This window comes from Danio rerio, chromosome 3 (assembly GCF_049306965.1).
Source record: "Danio rerio strain Tuebingen ecotype United States chromosome 3, GRCz12tu, whole genome shotgun sequence".
NCBI lineage: Eukaryota > Metazoa > Chordata > Actinopteri > Cypriniformes > Danionidae > Danio > Danio rerio.
In genome coordinates, this window is record NC_133178.1 from 49064080 (window position 1) to 49089367 (window position 25288).

Sequence of the window (25288 nt, forward strand, 5' to 3'; positions counted from 1 at the left end):
GGTGAGCCCTCCATTGGGAATGCACCATAAGGCAGAAAGTCAGACTGGAATTGATAATGGAAGTAAGATAGGAACTGAGACAAAAATCAAGAAGTGAGGTTTAATGTTAAGAGAAATGGGATCTATGGTAAAGAAGGACATAGGAAGTTAGACATGTTATTAGCGGAAAAAAAAGTAGCAGGGAAAGAGACAGAAAACAAGGGTTATATTCTAAATTGTCTCCTATATCACTAAATAGTCCAGCATTTGAGGGAACAGCCATTTATAATTGTCCAAAATCACACAATGCCTCACAATAATAAGTGAACAATTTTTTCAAGGGAAAATCCCTACAGTCATTTTGAAGTACAATCCACTTTGTCAATTTAATGACGGAAGTGTACATGTACATACCCTCAATCACTTGATTTGAAAGGAGTGAGTTTGCTTCATTTGTACACTCCAAGCACTTACAGTAAACAGTATGTCCTACAAAGCAATGCTATTGAAGCTTCACAACAGTGACTTGTGTTTACTGTGCATAGTTTACAAGTGCTAAGGGTAAAGGGAATTCCATTTAAACCCCTTTCAGTTGTCCCGGCAGTAGTGGACACTTGTGTAATGTAATCAACCCGATGCATTCTAGTCAACATGGAGAGCTTTGATATTTAGATTGGAATACAGCCGAGGACTGAAACCAAAAAGTGAAAAAGGGATTAAGGACAAAAATGGTATAGGAAGTCAGACAAGAATGAGACTAGAAATAACAAATGAAGTAAGGTAGAAAATGAGAGAGAAAAAAGACAAGGAGAGAGTCAGGAAGTGAGAAGATGTGTTGTGTCAGAAATAACCCCCTCATTTACTATTTCCCTATATTAAGCCAGGTGCAAAATGTACAGTTATTATAATCCTTTATGAGTGTTACCTGTCAGACTGTACATCCCAAGCATGTCACACTGTGGGATCTCAGTTGTCGTTAATGCCTGACTGTATGACAGTCAGGACTCGTTAAAAATGGACACAAACCAGAAGGCTTGCATGAAGTTTAACACCTTCAGTCTATGACACATTCAAGCTGCATTCAATCTGTTAACTCGGTGTCCACTATGGTTTTGGACTCCACTACAAATAACTGTCCCATTAAATAGTTCAGTATATAAGGTTATGGGGTGATTTGTAACACAGCCAGGGACTAATGCGGAGAATGAGACAAGTTGTACAAGGCATGGAAGTGACAAAGGAAGAGTGAGATTAAAACAAAATAATGAGGCGGTGAGACAAATCTTCTCTTAACATAAATTGTTGTCACTATCTTTTGATAGTGATCTTTTCAGATATTCTTGAACATTTTGTTAGTTATGAGTTACATTTCAGTCTCATGCCAAAAAAATATCATTACAGTATTAGCAGTCTGTCTGCTCAGTATATGCTGATATCACTCCACCAACAGACATTCAACTGACTATATGAAACTTTGCAAGAACTTTCACTAATCGTAACCTTACAGTCTACTAATACTCTAATGAGACCATGTTCACTTGGCTTTCGTCGGGGTGCTCCGGTTTCCCCCACAGTCCAAAGACATGCTCTATATGTAAATTGGTTGAGCTAAATTTTCCGTAGTGTATGTGTGTGAATGAATGTGTATAGATGATTCCCAGTGATGGGTTGTAGCTGGAAGGGAATCTGCTGTGTAAAAACATATGCTGGATAAGTTGGTGGTTCATTCCACTGTAGCGACCCTAGATTAAAAAAGGGAATAAGCCGAAAAGAAAATGAATGTATGAATCTAGATTCAGACTAACTCTATGTTAAAGGGACCATCAAAATAAAGTAATACCTATAAATCCAACACAGGGTCATTCTGAAAACATAGTTCGGTGGATTTTTCTGGAGATCACGAACTATGTAGCCAGAGGTGCGTATGGTTGCATTTCATTTCTTAATTGAACGCTACAGGGCGCTATGATGCTGTTCCTTTCTGCGCTTACCAGCTGACCGTTTACCTCCTTGTGGAGAGCTTTCCCACTGCAAGAAGTTTGTCTAGTTAGCTCAATCCGGTTCGAGTCTGGGAAAGACAAATCAGGCAAGGCAAAAACAAAAGCCATGAAAATAAAACAAACAAGTGAATACCAGGGTGAGAATGTGGTAAAATCCAAGAACGTGGTAAAAATCAGACGAGGGGTTTTCTTTTTCTAGACGGCTTTTGTAAACCGTTGGTTGGGTTTAGGGAAGTAAGTGGGTGGGCGGGTCAATCTGTAAAATTGGTTGGGTTTAGGGAAGGAGGAGGGTGGGTCAGCCAATTGCCCGTTCGCCTAGTCAATCATTCAATTAGACAGACGTTCGGTCGACAGCTACCTCTGGTAAGTTTGCACCAAAACAACACGGGCGGGAAGGGCACTCGCAAGAGTCATTAAAGATACAAAAAAGCGTGCACAGCAACCTCTCGTGCATTCTCATAAACACAAACAAACAAAAAAAGAATAAAAAAATAAAATAAGTAAATAACAGGTTCATAAATACCTCAAGGGTACATAATAGTACTTAAAAAGTACATAAGTGTTCCTCTTAAAATTTTTAGGTACTGATATATACTTCTGAGGTACCAATATGGACCTTTTAAGTACAAATGTGTACCTTTTGAAAAGGTATCGCCTCAGTGACAGCTCGCATACCTTTATTTCTGAGAGTATAGCTGGTGTATTCTGGGAAATTTACTTACCCCTTGGTTTCAAGTGTGGTCCTGAAAAAAACTCTGTGTGAAGGGCTATCTAGCTCTTCCTCATAGCCCTACGCCAGGGGTCACAAATTTGTTTCTGGAGAGCCGGTGTCCAGCAGATTTTAGCTCCAACCCTAATTATACACACCAGAACAACCTAATCACGGACTTACTAGGTATACTTGAAACACCCATGCAGGTGTGTTGAGGCAGGTTGGAGCTAAACCCTGCAGGGCACTAGACTTCCAGGAATGAGATTGGTGACTACTGCCTAACACCTTCAAGCTAAAAAGAATTGGGACGCCCCTACCCTTTTGAGTGAATGCACAAAATGAGGGTAGGGGTAAGGGAAAAGTAAAAGAATTGGGATTAGGCCTATATATTGAGACACATTTCAGTTTTTGATGAACTACTATTTATCTTTAGGCTAGTCCTGTGTTTCTGAGTGTCACAAAGTGTGTACTGGACAGTGTGTGTGTGTGTGTATGTGAAGGCCATTGAACTGCCAAACACAGATAGGGATAGAGGGAGTGAACAGGGGTGAGACTAAGTTATTGGCCATGATCGATAAAGGGGGTCGCTGCCAAATGGGGGTGTAATGATGGGTAATGATATGAATCTCTCTCTCTGTCTCTGAGTGTGTATGTGTTTTTGCCGAGCTTGTTGTCCATGTAGCGCACGGACTTTTATTAATAGAACTCATTCATCGCACATCACGAAGATGCTTAATACACTCCCTAAATAAAATATATGCCATGATCACCCTCTCTTTTTCAGTCCCTCACTCACACTCTCCCACTCTTTGTTTCCTGCTGCCTCTCGTTTCCTCTGACTATTACTTTTATCACCTGCTGTGCATCTCGGTGTTTGTCTGTTCTTCTGTTTTGTGAATTAACCCGTCAAAAGACATTGCTCGGGGCTAAATGGAGCCTTGAATTAGTAAAACAAACGCAAGATCACAAACACATAAATGCAGCTGCACTCGCTCTGACAATAGCACAAACGTTCACAAACACACACGCACAGAATATGTCATGAACGTGCCCACCACCGATCCGCTGACTCTTAAATAGTTACCACAGCAACATGAAGAGGACAGGAATAATACATTCTGCAGCACCGCTGTGTGATTTACATGCGCTTTTTTTCCTTCCACATACTGGTGAAACAGCCTCTCCATGCTTGTCTCTTGCAAATACACCATTTGATAATCAAATGCTTGCTGTACTCTGACCTCCATGGTGAAATAATGATAGCTACAGCCAAACACTGTCAACACACTGTGAGTCAACTGTGCCGGAGCTGAAAGAGTCGTGGATGGATTTAGTGCTGGGGAAACTACTGGTGAGATCGGGATTGTTAGTCAGTAATGGGCAAGGAGGTCTGCTGTTAAGGCCAGTGGGCTGCCAATCAAATCAGCAGCCAATCACAACACACTCAGTTATGCCACAGGGTGAAAATCATCTCAGGTGGAGCTTGTTATGCAGCTCATTATGTGCAATGTGCATTGTCATTTAAATCGCATTCAACACCATACCTTATTACAAACAAATATGGAAACACACTCCAGGTTTGATGTAAGCCGGTTTGTTTATAACAGCAATCATTAATTAATTTTGCAAAACACACTATTACTCTAGAGCAGGGATCACCAAACTTGTTCCTGGAGGTCTGGTGTCCTGCAGATTTTAGCTCCAACCCTAATCAAATTACACCTAAACAAGCTAATCAAGGTCTTAATAGGTATACTTGAAACACCCAGGAAGGTGTGTTAAGGCAAGTTGGAGCTAAACCCTGCAAGGCACTGGACCTCAAGGAACGAGATTGGTGATCCCTGCTCTAGAGCAGTGCTTTTCAATTTGTGGGGTACATCATGTTTAGGGGGCCATGACAGTATCGCAGTGGGGGCTGTTAGCTGCTAATAATAGAAATGACACTGTTAATATAACTAAAAATACTTTGATGTATTATCATGTTTAAGAGAGAATAAATTAATAATACACTGTTACTAAGCAATTACTATTGGATTTGTTTACAAGCCTCCAATCAAAAAAAAAAAAAAAAAAAAAAAAATATATATATATATATATATATATATATATATATATATATATATATATATATATATATATATATATATATATATATATATTATATTTATTTATTTATTTATTTATTTTTTGCAGAATACCTATCAATTGTGGTCCAATGGTGGAGATCTCTGCAGTTTTGACTGCTGGTCTGACCTAGAAACATGCACTACCAGATCCAGGACAAGAATTAAATGTAAGATATAATTCAAATACTTCTAATACTAAGATAAGTAACAGACTGAAGCATCTAAGGGTTGTAGGTTAACATAAGTACTCCACAGAGGAGATATGTCTGGGGGTAAAGTCACTCTGTGACATCTTATTTACTAAGATGCTGGCCATAGCATCTTCTAAGACATACCAGATGGAAACCCACGCTCTATCTTGGGACCCACAATCATTCACTCATATTGAAATGGACTTAGCCCAAAGTACATGTATTTATCACCTTTGTATTCTTTACCTTAATTCTCTTCTAATACTTACACTTGTCTATGCCATTTTCAAGAAATTAGATAAACTAAGAATGCATGAATTATGTTTCATGTATTTCTATAATTGTCATGTTTGGTGTCATTCTTCTCTGTACGTAATTCTACAGAGAAAACTCGCACAACGAGAGAGACAGAGACCCAGACGTAGGGATTAGTCATGCGTTTTTAAAGATGTGCCCTTTTATCAAAGATGTGTTTTTATAGTCTTGGTGGTTCTTAATAGTTGTTTGGGATTGAGTTAGATTTGCCATTCTTTTATCTAAATTCTTTCTCTTTCTATGTTTTTATCATTAAGTTTTGTAGATTTGTTTGTTATATGTTAAACTAGTCAATAAATCACTCTAACCATGTTGGATCGTCTTTGTGTTGCCTCACAGGAATGGTAAATTTAACGTGAAAAGATCCTTGCTCCCTGCTTATTAAGTTGTACAAACTTCTAAACTATTAATCTGCTTCACAAGAAGTAGCTATAATTCCTTTGCTAAATAAATAAAATAAAATAAATAAATAAAGAGCTGACTAAGTCATTGTTATATTTATCAACCTAAATTAGCTACAAGATAATATTCTGACTTATATGTTGTGAATATTTATAAATTTTATTAACTTATTATTATTATTCATTAATACTCATAAATTGATCTAATTTTGCTACAGTTATTTGGCTATAATGATAAAATAAGTTGGTTTGGGCCTTTAAATTATGGGTTTTAATTAAATCCTGCTTAGAAGATTACTTAACTTTATCATTGAAACTCTTGATATGTATAAAAATGACTTTAAAAAGGCAAATAAATTAGTATTTTGTTTATTGTAGATACATTAAGGCTCTTTCACACAGCAAGCAGTGGAATCTGTTTCTCACATAGTGGAAGAATTTTATCATCATTCTGAAAACGTACTGCTATAGGCATTTCTGGAGGAGCTTTTTTTTTTTTTTTTGAAGTTTTTGTTGTCGTGAATCCATCAGTGGTGGCTGTGTACGCTTTTTAAGATGTCAAATTTCTCTCACAAGTGCCATTCAAGCATGCTGTTCTGACGTAAATCCACCAGAGGCATTTGTCGAACTGACTGACTGGACGATCGACTGACCCACTCTCCTCCTTTCCTAAACCTAACTAATAGTGTTTTCAAAAGTACCGATTGACCCACCCACCCCCTTCTCTACACCCAAGTGACAGTTTTAAAAAGCAGTTCCGAAAAAGAAAAGCCCTCACCCGTATTTTTACAACGTTTTACAAAATACTTTACCACAAGTTATTTACTTGTTTATTTATTTATTTTTTATTTTTTTGGAATTCTGTTTTTGTCGTACCTGCTTTCTGGAACCATTCTTTACTGTGCTCACACCCAGTCATCAATGTAAACTCCTCTCTGCATCTCAAGTCCACCAACGTAAATGCCGAGCTGCTGGACAAAACAGTAAAAAAAGCCATCCAAACGAAGGTAATCAGTCCGCTGGTAAGCACGAAAAAGAATGGCATCATACCACCTTGTATCATATGTTTTTAAAGACGAAATGCAGCCATAGGCATGTCTGGCTACATAATTCAGAGCTAAGTTTTCAGAATATGTTGCACATTCTTGTCTTGTCTAAATGTGCTCTGTCAGTTCCCTGATTTCTCTGCTGATGGTCTACCCATTTATGGCATGGCTGTTTGAATTTTGGTCTTTCTATTTTGTTTCAAAAGTGTCCGACTGAGTCTCTCAGGGCTTGGTGACCTGTTATGTACAATTTGTCTTTGTTCAAATAATGGGTAGTTTATTCTGTAAAGGCAGTCACAGCCTTTCATGTGCGTCAGTTTCCAGCCTGCCAAAAAATTTGCCTTCAGAACTGCCTTAATCCTTCATGGCATAGATTTAACAAGTTACTGGAAATATTCCTGAGATTTTGGTCCATATTGACGTGATAGCATCACACAGTTGCTGCAGATTTTTTGGCTGCACATCCATGGTGCAAATCACATCCCAAAGATCCTCTACCTCTATCCTCCATCTTCTACTGCCGCTCATTAGATATTTTCTATTTTTCTGACCATTCTCTGTAAACCCTAAAGATTGTTGTGCAAGAAAATTCCAGTAGATCAGTAGTTTCTGAAATACTCAGCCCAGCCCGTCTGGCACCAACAACCATGCCACATTCAATGTTACTTAAATCACCTTTCTTCCCCATTCTGATGTTGAACTGCAGCAGGTTTTCTTGACCATGTCTACATGGCTAAATGGATTGAGTTGCGGCCATGTGATTGGCTGATTAGAAATTTGTGTTAACAAGCAGTTGGACAGGTGTACCTAATACCTAAGTAGCTGCTGAGTGTATGCCTTTGTTTAAGATAAAAAAGGTTGGGATATAGCTGCTTTATAGGGTAAATTGCATGAAGAGTTGAATGGAAAGTGTACAGTGCAAGAAAAAAAAGACAATATTTTATTCATTCCATAGTTCCACTGCCAATACTCTTGTGCCATTGAAACCCATGACGGTCTCAGAGCTGATATATATTTTCCAAAGCATAAATAGTTTCGAGTCTCTAGATTTCACAGGCAGTGTTTTAAAATGCCTCCTTGTGGACGGGCAAACATCAGAGGCCCCGGGAAAGAAAAGAGAGGGCAGGTTTGCTTAATGGGAAGAGCTATTTTTGCAGCTTTGATGTTCTCTGTACACATAGGCGCACAGCTTATACAAAAACAAATTATAAAAGATGACCGCTGCACACAAACATTAAAAACATATTAGCAAAATAACTGTTCTGGGGGAGAGACGGTGAGAGCAATTGAGATTGTGCTGTCTCATGATCAAATCCACAGGAATAAAGCACCTTTCTGAAAGCTTTATACGTTCGGAGATGTCCATTCACGTCCCATCACACAACATTTATTTTATCTTGGAAAGATCGATAAATAAAAGTACTAGCGATCAGACGCTGCATGTGTGCCGTGTTGGGATTTTTACAAGTTGCTTCTCTTTGAAATCTGTGGTAATCTCTGTCAGTGGTGTACGCTCCACGGGAAGCCCATATCTTAAAGCATGGGGGAAGAGAGGAAGGTCAAGGAAAATAAAAGGGTAAGAGATTTCTTCAGAGAGGAACCATAATCTGTTTGAATAGAGGACTGGATTGCTTTCACTGCACGCTGCAAAATAACTCCGTAATTCAAAATAGAGATGTTCACAACAAAACTGCTGGGAAAACAATCCTTGATCATCTCTTAGTTCCCAAATGATAGATGAGTTTTTTCCTAGCAAACCTCAAAACTGCAACCTCTTCAAAGTGGACAAACAAGATTATAAAGTTTTCCATTCTGCTGCAATTTTTATAGAGATGAAAGAGAACTTATTTTATCAAAGATGTGAAGAGAACTTCCAGATATTTTCTTACTGTATATGTATCATGCATTTACAGCAAGAATAATTTGATATTAAAGAATCACAATGAAGGATCAAAAATATCTAAATAGTTAGATTTAAACCACTAGGCTTTACTCATTTATCTGTTGTTAAAAAATCAAAATATTATTTATACTGATATGATCTGGGTAATGTGTTTTAATTTAATGTGTTTAAATTTGAATTTAAAAATAAAACAAATCTAATTAGTTTACAAATTAAGTTATGTGTATTAAAATAAAATTACACAGGGAAAATGTATTGAACACATGAAGAAAATGAGGGATATAAAAGCTGTAAATGCCTAGATAGCAGCTGAAATCTCTCAATAGTTATTTAGCAAGCCTCTGCCTTTTCTCAGAGTAAATTAGTACTAGCTGCTTCTGTCCAACATTTACAGTGCATCCAGAAAGTATCCATAGCGCTTCAGTTTTTTCACATTTTTTTATGCTATATCTTTTTATTGTTTTATGTTTTGGAAATTTTAGCAAATTTCTTAAAAATAAAGAACCTGAAAAATAACACGTACATAAGTATTCACAGCCTTTGCTCAACAATTTGTAGATGCACCTTTGGCAGCAATTACAGCCTCAAATCGTTTCGAATATAATGCCACAAGCTTGGAACAATTCCTCTTTGCAGTACTTCTCAAGGTCGATCCGATTGGATGGAAAGTGACAGTGTACAGGCATTTTCAGACCTCTCCAGAGATGTTCAATAGGATTAGGTCTTGGCTCTAACTGGGCCACTCCAGTTGTTGTTAAGCCACTCCATTGATATTTTGGCAGTGTGCTTTGGGTCATTGTCCTGCTGGAAGATGAACCGTGGCCCCAGTTTAAGTTCAAGAGCACTCTGAAGTAGGTTTTCATTCAGGATGTCTCTGTACATATTTCCCTCTATCCTGTCTTCCAGGTCTTGCTGCTGAAAAACATTCCCACAGCATGGTTCATGGTGCCTGGCTTTTTCCAAATGTAATGTCTGGTATTCACTCCAAAGAGTTCAGTTTTAGTCTCACCAGACCAGAGAATTTTGTTTCATATGGTCTGAGAGTCCTTCAGATCCCATTTGGAAAATTCCAGGTGGGGAGTGGCTTCCGTCTGGCCACTCTACCATATAGGCCTGATTGGCGGATTACTGCATGGATGGTTGTCCTTCTGTAAGGTTCTCCTCTCTTCTACTGTCTGAGCTGGAGCTCAGACAGAGTGACCATCAAGTTATTGATCACCTCCCTGACTAAGGCCCTTCTGCCCCAACCACTCAGCTTAGATGGTCGCCAAGCTCTTGAAAGAGTCCTGGTGGTTCCCAACATCTTCCACAGATAATGGAGGCCACTGTGCTTACTGGAACTTTCAGGGCAGCAGAAAGTTTTCTGTAGCCTTCCCTAGCCTTGTGCCTTGACATAATCCTGTCTCAAAGGTCTACAGACAAGTCTTTTGTCTTCATGCTTGGTTTGTGCTTTGACATGCACTGTTGATCCTGGGACCTTATATAGATAGGTGTTTGCCTTTTTTAAATCATGTCCAGTCTACTGAACTTACCACAGATGAACTCCAATTAAACTGCTGAAACATCTCAAGAATGATCTGTGAAACCAGAATGTACCAGAGCTCAATTTAGAGCTTAACGGCAAAGGCTGTGAATACTGATGAACATCTGATTTTTCAGGTTTTTTAGTCTTAACAAATTTGCAACAATTAAAAAAAAAAATCTGTTTTCATATTGTCTTTATGGGGGATTGTGTATAGAATTTTGAGTAAATAAATGAATTTAATCAATTTTGTAATAATAGGTAACAAACAAAAAAACAAAAAAAAATGTGGAAAAAGTGAAGCACTATGAATACTTTCCAGATGTACTTTAAGTTATCAGGATGATGAAAATGAAACCAGGGTGAATATTTCAGCAAAGCAATGATCCAAATCACAGCCAAGGTAATTCTCAAATGCTCTCAGAAGAAAAAAATGAAGCTGCTTGAAAGGCCCAGCCAATCACCTTTCACAAATCTAATAGAAAATACAAAATAAAGATCAGATTTGATCTTTATTTTGACGAGACCCAGAAAACAATCAAGATTTTTACACTTCTCTGCTGAATACTGTCAAAAACTCACACCCAAGCATGTGACTTCATTTTCCATATCAGAGGTGTCTTTAAGCTACCATCATTGGCTGGGTGTTACATTCCTGTACAATTCTGTGTTGCGTGATTATTATTTATATATATTTTTTTTTTCTCGCTAGTCTCTCTTTCTCTCTCTCTCTCGATTTCTCTCTCTCGGTGCTCGCTTGCTCTCTACCTCTCTCCCGCTTCCACCTATACAGTGGCTCTGATTGGCTACCGCTGCCAAGCTGTTTGCCATGCCCCCCTTGACGTCACCCAAGGTCTCCAATCCAGCCGCTGCCACCGTGGCATTAAAGTGGTGACAGGACGCTACTTTGGAGGCCCCGAATTTCTGTGTTGTTCTGTGTGTCAGTGTTTTTTGATAAATGTCTACTGTGTGTTACAATTTGGTATCTGTCCGTTATTTGTTCTCCATTTGTCTACCGTCAGAGTCATGCGCATCTGAGGTTGGAGAGTGGGACAGGTAAGAATGTTGTGCGACATACATTGTGCACACGTAGTTTGAATATCTCTGTATTAGACACACTAGGTAAGGGCGTGCTCCACCCACTGTACTTTTTGTTTTCCCATCAGAGATTAGCGTAGGTTAGGTAGTGCGTAATAGACTCGAAGATTTCTTTTCAATAACTTCTGCATTTTTATTTTGGATAGATAGGGTAGAGATTGGGCCAAATAGATTGTTTTGTTTTATTTATTTCTATTGTTTGGACGCCGCCCGCGTCTCATTTCTCCAACTCTCCCATATCTGGTCAAACATCTTATGTCATTTGTTATCTGTGAAATTCAATGTCTCTTTGTAAATATTTAATAATCTTTCTATATACATATTTTTTTTGGCATTCATTATTATCACTTTTTTTGTAAATAAAATCACTTTATTGCATTTAGCTGGTCTTGGTTTTGTCCCTCATTTATTGATGTTGTGTGGTTGCTTATGTGTTTCACCCAAAAATTAATGTTACTCCTCTTCCCCTTTATTTAACATCTTTTAAATCGTAAAACTGGGTAATTCATGAGTTTTATTGGCTGTGTTTTGGATCATTGTCTTGCTGAAATGTCCACCCTGGTTTCATCTTTATCATCTTGATAATGTAGATGTTGGACTGAAGCAGCAAATGTCAATTCAACAGCACCTTTAGAAATATGTATTCTGAAAACAATCGTTAAGTGTTAAATACTTATTTATTCCACCTTAGCTGAATGTGTCTGTGAAATAGAGAGTGTATAGCTTTTCCCAGCACCAAGGGTTCACAAGTTAGTGTACTCTCAGTGCTGGGTTGTGGCAGTAAGTGTATCCACCAGTTAAAAATGATCTGAGTAATTGGAGGTTCATTCTGCTCTGGCAACCCCTGAAAGAGCAAGGACTAAGCCAAAGGAAAGTGAGTAGCATTGGAATACTTAAATGATGTCAATTTCTTCATGCTCCAGGACCTGTCCTAATGCTCTTTCCATATTTAGCTGGTCATTCTCATACACCCAGGACCCACCGTACCAGCATATGGTCTGAAAAACGGTCCGATGATTTTATGCCAATACATAATGGCAGTTAGGCTGCTATTATCTATCCTGTAGAAGTCTGTGTGTTCCTGCATGGATATGCCTCTGTTGACCATCACTGAGCCACCATCAAACTGATCATGACAATGTTATAGAGAGCATATCATTCTCCATAACTTCTAAAGACCTTTTTAGCCATCAGCCCATGTGCTCAGGGTGAACCTGTTCTCATCTGTGAAAAGCACATGCTGCTAGTGATGGACCTGCCGATTCTAGTGTTTAATGGCAAATGCTATTCAAACTCCATGGTGCCAGGCAACAAGCACACAGCCCGTCAGACCCTTAGGCCACCAGCATAAAGTCTGTTATTGATAGTTTGCTCTGAGGCGCTTACACTATTTTCTTGCTAAAGGTCATTTCGTGGGCACCTGGCATTAGTAATACTGTTTCTCAGACTGGTCCTGCTCATGGGTTAAGGACCTTCTACAGCCACGTCTAGTTATTTAAATGTTCATTTTAGTCTCCTGAAATTTCCTCAGTACTCTCGAGACTGTGCCTGGTAACACGATAAACCTTCTGGCAATGTCACCTATTGAATAAATTGGACTGTCTGTGCAAACTTGGTAAGGTCCAGGTATGGCCTCATGCTAACAAATGTGACACTGACCTGGCCAAATGCAAAACAGCCAGAAATGATGATTTTGGAAATAAAAAAAAAAACAATCCTCAGTGAACAGTTAATTTAATTCACAACAAAGCAGCTAGAACTGATTGACAACTCCCTCTGCTGCTTAACTGACCAGATTATTGTACCAGGAGTTTGAATTGATGCTATCCTTGATTAAAATTCTTTTCAGTAATACAGAACAGAATAAGTATGATAATTTGTTTTATTATGTTAAGCTGAATGGCAATGTATTATTAGCTATATTTAGCGGGTGGCACAGTGTGGTTAGCACTGTCACCCCACAGCAAGAGAGCCACTGGTTTGAGTTCCAGCTGGGCCAGGAGGCATTTCTCTGTTTGCATAATCTCCCTGTGTTTGTGGGGGTTTCCTTCATGTGCTGTGGTTTCCTAGTACAGATGACTTGTTTAAAAAAAAAAAAAAAAATGTCCATAGTCATTAGCCCATTAAGACTAAGCCAAAATATGGTAAGTATAGTTTGGCATTTTATTTTCACAAAGGTTATCTGAAATCTAATTCATAAACTGTGTTTGTATATATATATATATATATATATATATATATATATATATATATATATATATATATATATATATATATATATATGAACAGAAGAAAATACACTAACTGGCCACTTTATTAGGTACACCTTACTAGTACCGAGCTGAACCCCCTTTTTGCCTTTAGAACTACCTTTATCTTTTGTTACAAAGACTTAACAAGGTACTGGAAATATTACTCAGATATTTTGGTCTATATTGACATGATGGCATAATGCAGCTTCTTCTAATTTGTCGGGCGCACAGCGCTGATGTGAATCTCCCATTCCACCAGATCCCAAAAATGCCCTATTGGATTGAGATCTCGTGACTGTGGAGGCCATTTGAATACAGTGAACTCATTGTCATGTTCAAGAAACCAGTCTGAGATGATTCGCGCTTAATGACATGATGTGTTATCCTGCTGGAAGTAGCCATCAGAAAATGAATACACTGTGGTCATAAAGGGATGGACATGGTCAGCAACAATACGGCATTGACACAATGCTCAATTGGTACTAATAGGCCAAGTAAACATCCCCTACATCATTACACCACCACCATCAGCCTGAACTGTTGATACAAGGCAGGTTGGATCCATGCTTTCATGTTGTTGATGAAAAATTTAAACCCTACCATCCAAATGCCGCAGCAGAAATTAAGACTCGTCATACCAGGCATAGTATCTTCTAATGTCCAATTTGGGTGAGCTTGTGCGAATTGTAGCCTTGGTTTCCCGTTCTCAGCTGACAAGAGTGGCATCCGATATGATTTTCTGCTGCTGTAGTCAATCCTCTTTAAGGTTGCAAATGTTCAGAGATGCTCTACTGCATACCTCAGTTATAACGAGTGGTTATTTGAGTTATTGTTGCCTTTCTATCAGCTCAAACCAGTCTGGCTAATCTCCTCTGATCTTTGGCATCAACAAGGCATTTACACCCATAGAACTGCTGCTCACTGAATGTATTCTCTTTTTCAGACCATTCTCTGTAAACTCTAGAGATGATTGTGCATGAAAATCCTAGTAGATCAGCAGTTTCTGAAATAATCAGACCAGCACTACTGGCACCAACAACCATGCCACGTTCAAAGTCACTTAAATCACCTTTTTTCACCATTTTGCTCAGTTTGAACTGCAGAAGATTGTCTTGAACATTTCTACATGCCTAAATGCATTGAGTTGCTGTCATGTGATTGGCTGATTAGAAATTTGGGTTAACTAGCAGTTGGACGTGTACCTAATAAAGTGTCCAGTGAATGTAACCAACATAAGGAAAAATGATTTTTAAAAAGTGTAGATATCACATTGTTTTCACTAATCTGTGATTTGCAACAGTCACAGTATATTTTAACACATTTACAGTTATCAAATGAGTGAGAATGTAAACATCTAACACTGACTTTTATGGTTTATGCTGTAGTCGATTTAAAGTTATATATGGTTTTTGCTCCATGTTTCCCTCATTTGTTTAAAAAAATACAAATACAAATAAACAGAAACATTCTAACTTCTAACTAAAAGGGAGAAGCAGCAATATATTCCTCAAAAAAATGACACAAGTTACTGATGACAACTTTAAAAATAATGTACTCTCATTGTAAGCTAATTATGTTTTAGCCAGAAGGAATCACTTACGGTATTTATATTACAAAACAGCAACCCAATTCACAGTTCTCGTTTATTGAACCTGGTAGCTCCTCGGTTCCTGTGACCTTATGTAATGACAATGAGGAAGCCAAAAATACACATTTTAGCTACTATTATTTGTCTCCTCTATATCAGGGTGGTACACTTATGCACTGCATTTATCAAGGTCAGACTGTCTCTTATGTAACCACATTCATGATTCATTCATTCATTTTCTTTTTGGCTTAGTCTCTTAAGTAATCAGAGGTCGCCACATCAGAATAAACCATCAAAATATATATATATATATATATATATATATATACACACATAAATATATATACACACACACACACACACACACACACACACATATATATATATATATATATATATATATATATATATATATATATATATATATATATATATATATATATATATATATATATGTGTGTGTGTGTGTGTGTGTGTATATTATTACTCATAGACCCCTACATTTGGTAGTGTAACATATAAAATCACACACTTAAATTAAAGGATCACTTAAATTATCTTTGTTTAAAACAAATATATGTATATACATTGTTTTTATATATCTGTATAAATTGTATGTGCAAAAGCTTGAAGACCAAAATAAGATAAAGTAAAAAGTGTTTGTGTTGTTTCAAAGTTATTCACCCTCCTGTTTTAATTTTTTTTTCTTTTTAAAATATTTCCTAAATTATGTTTACCAGAGCAAGAATTTTTTTCACATTATTTCCTATATGTTTTCCTCTTGAGAAAATTTTAATAAACATATTTGTTTTAAGTTAAAATAAAATATTTTTTATTATTTTTAAGACCATTTTAATGTTAATATTATTAGCCCCCTTAAGCAATGTTTATTTATTTATTTATTTTTGTGATTGTCTATAGAACAAACCATTGTATTAGCCGGCAGCTAGCTTTCTGCAACTCTCACCTGGTCACCCACTGAAGCTAAGCAGGGCTACGCCCAGTCAGTACCTGGATGGGAAACCACATGGGAAAGCTAGATTGCTGCCAGAAGTGGTGTTAGTGAGACCAGCATGGGGCACGCAACCTGTGGTTTGTGTATCCTAATGCCTCAGTATAGTGACAAGGACTCTTGAAGGTCTTTTAATGACCAGTGAGTGACAGACAGTTCAAACAAAAATAGAACAGAAGCAGAAAAATAAATGCGGAGCTGTAAAGAAAGGTGATGAAGTCCAGGGGCCTCATGTACGAAGACTTGCGTGGAAATCTTACTAAAACATTGCGTACGCACAAAGCTGTAAATGTGCGTACGCAGAAAAAAATTCAGATGTATGAAACACTGCGTACGCCGAGTCTCACGCATATTCTTTTGTACATCTGAATGAACGTGAAACTGAGCGCAACATGCACAAGCACAAAACCCCTCCCTGCCTCCTCCCCCGTATGAATATGCTAATGACTATGCTAATGGAAACCCAACGAAAAAGCAACGGCAAAATCAAGCAAAAAGAGAAACTTTGAACAGAATGTGAATTGGAGGTGCTGCTTTCTGAGGTAGACCGGAGAAAAGCGGTGTTATTTGCAAGTTTGTTCTCCGGAATTAACAACAAAAGAAAAAAATAGAGTGGGAGAGTTTAGCTGATGCGCTTAACACAGTTGGGTCTGAACATCGCACTGAGTGCATTTAAAAAAGAAATACTGTGGTTTATATCTGTAAAATGTTGCAGTACCCTTAGCAGTCTCAGTGGCGCACCTCATAAGAAGCATGTGATCATGTACTGACACGTTCGAGCATAAACTCGGCTCGAATCCAGCGTCTGATGAACTCTTGGCTCGAATCCAGCGTCTGATGAACTCTTTCTTCTTTTTTTCCCCGCTACATATCAGATTTTGCCCACTATTTATCACGAGAAAGACAAGTAGGAATCATCAATAAGTTTGTGCATCATATTTTATTTGCACATTTATTGAATGGAAATGTTTCTGATTCACGCATGCAAATTCATCTTCAGATAGTGTCTTTATAGCAATGTTCGTGCGGTAGATCGCTCAGATTACATTGGGAAAACAGGCGACCGCTGCAAATTGTGCTTTAATGTTTAGCTGGTCAACTGTATGGTATGGAAATCTTACATACCTACTATATGAACCCGTCTCATACAGCTGCCATTGCAAGGATCAGACACTTTGTAGAGTGCAATTTAACACAACTGCCTCTAGGAGTCGCCAATGGAAATAAAACAGACACGCACAAAAAACGTGCGTACGCCTGCCAGAAAGCTGCCGTGAAGCTGCGCACATTCCCACGTTCAGTTCATTGTTAGTAAATCCAAACGTGAGCGATTCTGAGCGTAAAACTTGGCGTACGCAAAGTTTTTGTGCGTACGCAGCGTTGATACATGAGGCCCCTGATCTTTATAGCCTTCAGAAACAGCTGGCAGACCCACAGTGCATTCCTGACAAGACATAAAGCACAATGAACGATAACGAACTGACAAGATACAAATAACACCACACACATATAAAGGAAAGATAATTGTCCCCAGCTGAAACTAATGATCAGCACAGCTGATTCGGAGCAAAACAAAACGTGACAATAACAAAGACATGGTACAGGAAATGCACACAACCTGCAAACATGACAGTGGATGAGGAGATTCCTCGCAAAATGTGTAAAGACCTTTGAGTGTCTAGAAAAGTGCTATATAAATTTAGGGAATTTTTATTAAACCATTGTAATAATGGGTTTGTGAGGGTTGTTTAAGTCCACATGGCCTTTGTTTTGGGAATCTGTGTCATGATGATGTCATGGAAAGCGTCTAGCCCCCAAATTTGCAGGTAATCCTTGGCAGTTTTTCCTTTCAGGAAAAATGTGAGATCTGCAAAATTTTGTGAAGTTTGCTTGATTTAGCAATAAATTTAATGGTTACAAAATGGCTAAATCCTAGAAGAACTGGTTTACAGTAGAAATTGCGTATTTGATGTAATCCCACACCTGTGAAGAGATGATGCCAACCATTGAGGACCTAAAGGACAACACATTTGAAGAGATGATGCCACCCATAGAAGACCTCTAGAGTTATCCATAATCCTGGACCAGGCTGTATCCTGAGCAGATGTTATGGCAGTCATAGAGGGTTGGAGAGCAAGAGACTGATTCCTGAAATATCCCATTGAAAGACTAGTCTCAATATTAATACCATGGGCAGCCTGAACACCCACTGGTGACCTACTGTCACCTGCAGCTTCTCCACAATGGATGTCCATTCTTCTTCAGGACCTGAAGACCCAAGACTGCAGCTGTGCACAAGAAGTTTGTCCAGAAGAGAAATGGTGGTGCCCAACTTAGCTTGTATTCTCTCAAGGTTTTTTTTTTTTTAATCCTTCCCTTTTGTCAATTGATGAAGTTTGTTCCTCGCCACTGGCTTGCTTGGTTTAGGACTTGTGGAGTTGCGCATAGATGGATTTGCTCTTCAGTGTTTGGACTTTCAGCAATGAAAATTAAACCAGACTGAACTGAACTAAACTTAACGTAAAATCTTAGAACTGGACTGAAACTGTTTCAATTTACTAGAACTTCCATGTAAGGCTGCTTTGACACAATCTACTGTACATTGTAAAAGCATTAAAGAAATAATATAATTTTTATCATGTAGGAATCTCTATTTTTATTCCATATGTGTGAACATCACAAAATGAAGAGAAAAAAAATTAAATAAAAAAAACACAAGACTTACTTTATAGTCAAGGGTGTTGATGAAAGCCTCTAGATGGATTTCTGTAGGATGAATGCAAGACATTTTGCCAAGATAAAAGGGTATTATGTTTATGCACACTCCTGAGAGCTTCTATTATGCTCTAGGATACATGAAACATATTCTTGTGATGTTTAGGATAATGTATAAAGAGTCACTCTTGCTTTAATGTTAATGAGTCATATAAGGGTTTGTTCAAACTATTAAATCTGCATGTTGAGATAGATCCTTTCCTTGTCCATCACTGACCTAGCAAGCAATTCCAGCTGCAGTTGTGAAGCATTTGCCTATTCTGACATCTGTCTTTCACTGATAACCAGCCTTTCTAGTGGAATAATATTCAATCAATCACAGATTTAGAATGACTAAGGTCTCTTGTGTCGCTGAAAGTGTCCCTTTGGTCTTCATCTGGACAATCTGTTGTCTGGTAGTTTCAGACACTTAAGAACCATCACCATCTTACAAAGTCAGTGAAAACTGAAAAAAAATCATTAAAGGTGCACAATTCAAGTTTGCCAGATTGATTAATGAGTCGAAAGGCTGATTTAAGGCTGATTTAAATTGTTTTCTAAATAAAAGCAGCAGCATGCGATAGAAGAAATATTTTCCAAATCAAAAGGAGTTATTGTTCTCACCAGCATCTGAAATTTATATTTTAGAAGTGGCTTATATTTCTTGCAGCTAAATTGTGATCACCTCAGGTACACCCCATGTGCTTAATCCAGTGTTAAATGCTAATAATGTGAGCTTGAATGCCATTTTACATGACATTTCTTATCATACTACTGAAAGCAGCAGCAGTAGTTTACTTCAGATATTAAAAATAAAAGAAACCATTTGAAATTAAACTTTAGAACTAGCAAATTTGTGCAAACCAACACACATCATTAATTCATCATGTGCAAAGTGAAATAAACTTAAAGAGTTTTAATATGCATTAATTACATTTTAAACCTTACCATGTTGTCGGAGTGCAGTGAGTATACTATTATGTGCTTCTGAATGGCTCTATTTAAATTTATGTCATGTTATGCAAACAGCCAAATTGCTTATCACTGCGTCACTGCATAAACACACAATGTAACCTGTTTGCCCAATGTTTATGTTTGTAGTAGTTTTATTTACTAATTAAAAACCACCTCATGTGGAACTCTATATATGAATCAGCATCTTATTTCAGAGGCTGTTACTGTCCACCAGAAGTTGCATTTCGGTCACAGACACACACTTTGAGAGCCCTTTTGACTAATTGAATGAAATGTGCTGTTTTCCACAAAGGCAACCCAGGATCCTGAAATATAATTGGCTGAACTGGCATTTGGCGGGTTGAAGAAGTTCCGGCACATAACAAACATTTTCAAGCATTGATTTCAGATACTTGGCATGTTCCTTAAATATCTAAAAAACTTATCATGGTATTTCTATGGTTTAGAATAGTAAAACTGATATACAACACCCTGAAGGAAATCACCAACAAGTACAGCTTAATTCCAATTACGGAGAGGATCTGAGAGTGTTCTCTAATTGAGTGTATTACTTTTTAAATATAATTTTTATGGTGTGGTTTAGAGCAGGGATTCTCAACCGGTGGACCTCAGCGATCCTGCAGGTGGGCCGCAAGATTAAAGTAACTCTCAATATAATACTATAATTTTTGATTTTCATTAATAACATGCTACATTAAAATGATCGAAATAATGCACTTTATCATGTACTCTGATTAATTACTTCAAACTCGTGAAAGTGAAAGTCTCTCTTTGTGTATTTTAGGAAAACTATTTTATATATACTTATAGTTGTCCAAATTAATGTCCTGTGAGTGTTTTATAACGGACGCGCACCCATAAGGGAGGATCTACCGAGGCTTAATGGTGTTTTTGCCATAGCTGTTTACGCTTCCTCTCAGCGCTCTCCCAATGATACTCAGCTCCAAACTAAACCGCCAACAAATCAACGCGTTTCAACAGATTTAGTTTGTTTTACTGTATTTTACAAATGTCTGTACGTTTTTAAATAGTTGATGTTTAATAGAAGGTATTCAGTCAATCCAGTTTAATGCAGAAGCTGGTCTTTTGAAATCTCCCTGTTGACCTGTGGTTCTTCTTTCTGAATCTGTGTATGTTTTAATAAATTATTATACATAAAGATATAGCATAAATATATTATATAATATATAGTTTTAGCTTTATATATAATTAAATTTAAATATAATGATATATTTTTATAAAATGCTGATAAAAGAAAATAATAGAAGGCACAACAAATGTATTATATATATATATATATATATATATATGTGTGTGTGTGTGTGTGTGTGTGTGTGTGTGTATGTTAAAAAATAAAGGTTTGAATAATCATTTCAGGCAACGCAGAGGCTGTCGCCTTACAGCAAGAAGCTCGCTAGTTTGAGTCTCAGCTGGGTCATGTGTGGAGTTTGCATGTTCACCCTGCGTTCGCGTGGGTTTCCTCCGGGTTTTTCTGGTTTTCTCCACAGTCCAGACATGTGGTACAGGTGAATTGGGTTGGCTGACTTGTCTGTAGTGTATGAGTGTGGATAAGTGTGTGTGGATGTTTCCCAGAGATGGGTTGCGGCTAGAAGGGCATCCGCTGCATAAAACGTGCTGGATAAGTTGGCGGTTCATTCCACTGTGGCGACCCTGGATTAATAAAGGGACTAAGCCGAAAAGAAAAAGAATGAATCTTTGCTAAATGACTAAATGTAAAATAAAATATTTGTTCTGAATAAAACAGTACATTGTTTTGTGATAGTTTTAGGAGTGAAATAATATAATGATTGCTTTTAATCATGGCTTTGTACATTTTCCCCTGACGCTCTTTTTGCTCTTCAGTTTAGAAATCTAATATACATTTTTGATGAGTCTGAATATGAAATCAATTAAAACTAATGAAGAGAGGGAAAACTGTGGGGTGGAAAAGTGTAAGGAAAAAAATATTAAACAGCACTGTAGGTGCAGAAGTGAGCTGAGGATAAAGCCAGGGTAATTTCAGGTGAAATATGGGAACAAAATGGACGAGTAAAAGGCAAACAGAGGAAAAGGAGACGCAGAGGGGTTATTTAGTTGGGGGGAAAAAGTGCTGAAATCATAGCAAACAAAATGACTGTAGTCACTCCGGACTGACCTCACACCAAAGTCAGTCGATTTGGATTTCACTGCTGGGTTATGGAGATACATATTTATATGCGCTGTACTGGAGCACAAATCAAAGGCAACCAGTAATACACAAGCATTTACAGATGCACAGCTTCTCCAGACACAAAGAGTCCCTCTCTATAGCGATATTAAATTCTGTTGTATATATTTACCATCACAAGATCACAGCACTAATGCATTTACACATGCACCCCCACCCCCCACCACACACAAACACAGCCCAACTGGGTTTAATCTGCTCCAGTATTTATTCCCCACTTTCTTCCAGGATGGAATAGATTGTGACATTACACACAGTGGCTGCCGTAGCATCGTGCCTGCCTGCAGCTTCATTGGGTGGGTGGGGGCAGCAAGGTTGCAGGCAGCAATATTAAACCATCAATCACCTCTCCAAATTAGGGCTTTTACGTCAAAGCAACATTAACAACACACCCACCCACAGGTACAAGCTGGGTGTGAGGACAAAAACTCATATCATCGCAAGTCTGCTAAACGGCGGCCCTCGAATACACACACGCGCACACATCACAAACGCCACAGAGGCACAAATAACAGTAATTAGGTGCGAAATTAATCATAATAAATCATTAGAGCTACAACAGTTGTTTCGACTTCCACGGAAAGACAGGAACTAAATATAATAAATCTGTTTTGACGCAGGGGGTGACTGCAGGGAGAACTTTACAATGCCAACATTATAGGAGGCAATAAATAGCAAGCGTTTGCGAACCGTTTGTCCTCTTCCGCGTGTCGCAGTGACACGCTGACAGTGTTTTTAAAATAATCCGCCATGCGAAAACATGACCCACGGCAAACCAAAATAAAGGATTGTGAGTCAGTAATGTGTCCATTTTGCCGTTTTTCATGTTTCATCATAAAAACATCTGGGCCATCAATGAGCCGACAAGCGTATTAGGCAGCATGCAGCAGAAGAAGTGAAATGGGAGAGAAAAGTGGAGAGACGGAAGGAAGGAGTTGCGTAGGGAGGGGGACAAACGAACCATTCAAATACATTCATCCTAATTAGCAACAGCAGGGGTACGAGCGGGAGAGCCGCGTCCACATCATCCTCCATTAACACTGTTTACTTACTTACAGGCTCATTACGTGCCCGGGAGTAAAACCAACTACAGAAATGAAACACCACACACTCATATATGCTTACGCCACAGCCATATAAGCCACTGTACGGTCTTAGAAATAAAGGTACAGGAGCTGTCACTGGGGCAGTACCTTTTCAAAAGGTACATATTACATAAAGGTACAAAGAGTCCACAGTGGTACATTAAATGTACATATTAGTGCCCAAATGTAGCTAAAGAGTACCTTTGAGGTACCATTAGGGACCCTTCAGGTACAAATATTTTCTTTTTGAAAAGGTACTGCCCCAGTGACAGCTCCTGTACCTTTTTGTTGTTGTTGTTGAGTGTAGGACAACATTGTGATGTCTTTATCAGTACAAACACAGACAAATCACATCTTTTAGCAAAATGTATTGTTATTAAACAAGTTTCCCAAACTTTTCCTTGGTAGACACATGTTTTTTACTTTCTGGTGTCTTATTTATAAACCTTCATAATAATTAACATACAGGTATGTGTAAAAACTACTTTTATTTATGTGTTGCCATAGTTATATTTAGGTTGAGAAATCCTATCTATTAAGTTTTCACCAGCTTAGGACATGTAGCAGATTTCTGTTTGTAAATCACAGTTCACCTATAGCTTTTGTTTTGAGCCATGGCTGCGTTCAAAATGGCATAATGATTTCAGTGTGTACTAAGAAGGGAGCACAATTATTCATTTGAAGTTGACTAAAACAGAACTGTAAAAAAAGTAACTTTGAAAGCAAATTGCTTGAGAGAGATAAAGTTAAGCGTTTTTATTAATCATTCAAAATGGATATTGGAAACTTTTAAAAGAATAGGGCATTGAGGTAAAAACTCATTCAGATAATGTGTCCTATTCAGAAAACAACCAGGAACTAAGCATCTAACTACAGCTCGAGAGGTGCAATTGCAACTGCACACAAATGCAGCATAGTTTGAGAATGTTTATTGAAACGACAGATTTGGGAAACGCTAAATCACAGAACTATAATTGTTACTACAAAACTTGCGACCTTAAACATTGTTTTCAGAAACAGGGCAACACGGTGGCGCAGTGAGTAGCACAATCGCCTCACAGCAAGAAGGTCGCTAATTCGAGCCTCGGATGGGTCAGTTGGTATTTCTGTGTGGAGTTTGCAAGTTCTCCCGGTGTTTCCGTGGGTTTCCTCCGCGTGCTCCAGTTTCCACAAGTCCAAACACATGCTGTATATAGGTAAATTGGGTAAGCTAAATTTTCCAAAGTGTATGTGTGTGAATGACTGTGTATGGATGTTACCAAGTAATGGGTTGCAGCTGGAAGGGCATGTGCAACGCAAAACATATGCTGGATAAGTTGGCGGTTCACTTTGCTGTTGTGACCTCAGGTTAATAAAGTGACTAAGCCGAAAAAAAAATAATAATAATGTTTTCAGCATGTTTTTACTTGAATTATTACAAACTATTAGTGTGCTTATCAGAGTATGTGTAACTGAAGGAGGCATTCACAAAAGTGTGAATCTAAATGTGGATTTATTTACAATGATCGTAAATTAGGCAAGGGTCAACAACTGGAGCAATTGGAGACATATAGATAATCCAGAAGTCGTCATCGATAAACAGGCAAGTAGTCAAAACTAGAGAAAGGTAAGATAAAGTAGGAAAAAGGCTAGGAGTAGATAACCTAAAGCACAAGAATCAAAGAACACGGCTAGACAAGAAAATAAAGTAACAGATTTGTTTTAATTAACAAAACAAAGAACCAACACTCCGCAATGTGTGTGAGCAAGTGTGGTGTATAAATTGTCTGTGTAATGAGTTCTTGAACGGCTTCATAGTGTTTGTAATTAGACGAGATTGGGAACCGGTGTGTGTGCACAGTGCATGATGTGATTTGTAGTCCAATTAGTGGCAGATTTGTTGTTCCCCAGCGATCCGCTGTAACTAGATCGCTGGTGACTGTAACAGAATGACACGTGATGGTATTTGGATTATCTTGCCAAATAAACATTCATTGTTGTACTTTTGCATTTATAACTAAAGTAAATTAAAGTAGACTGGAACGCAAGGTTGACAGGAGGATAGATGCTGAGGCAGCAGTGATGCGGACAATGTATCAGTCATTTGGGCTAAACAAAGTGAG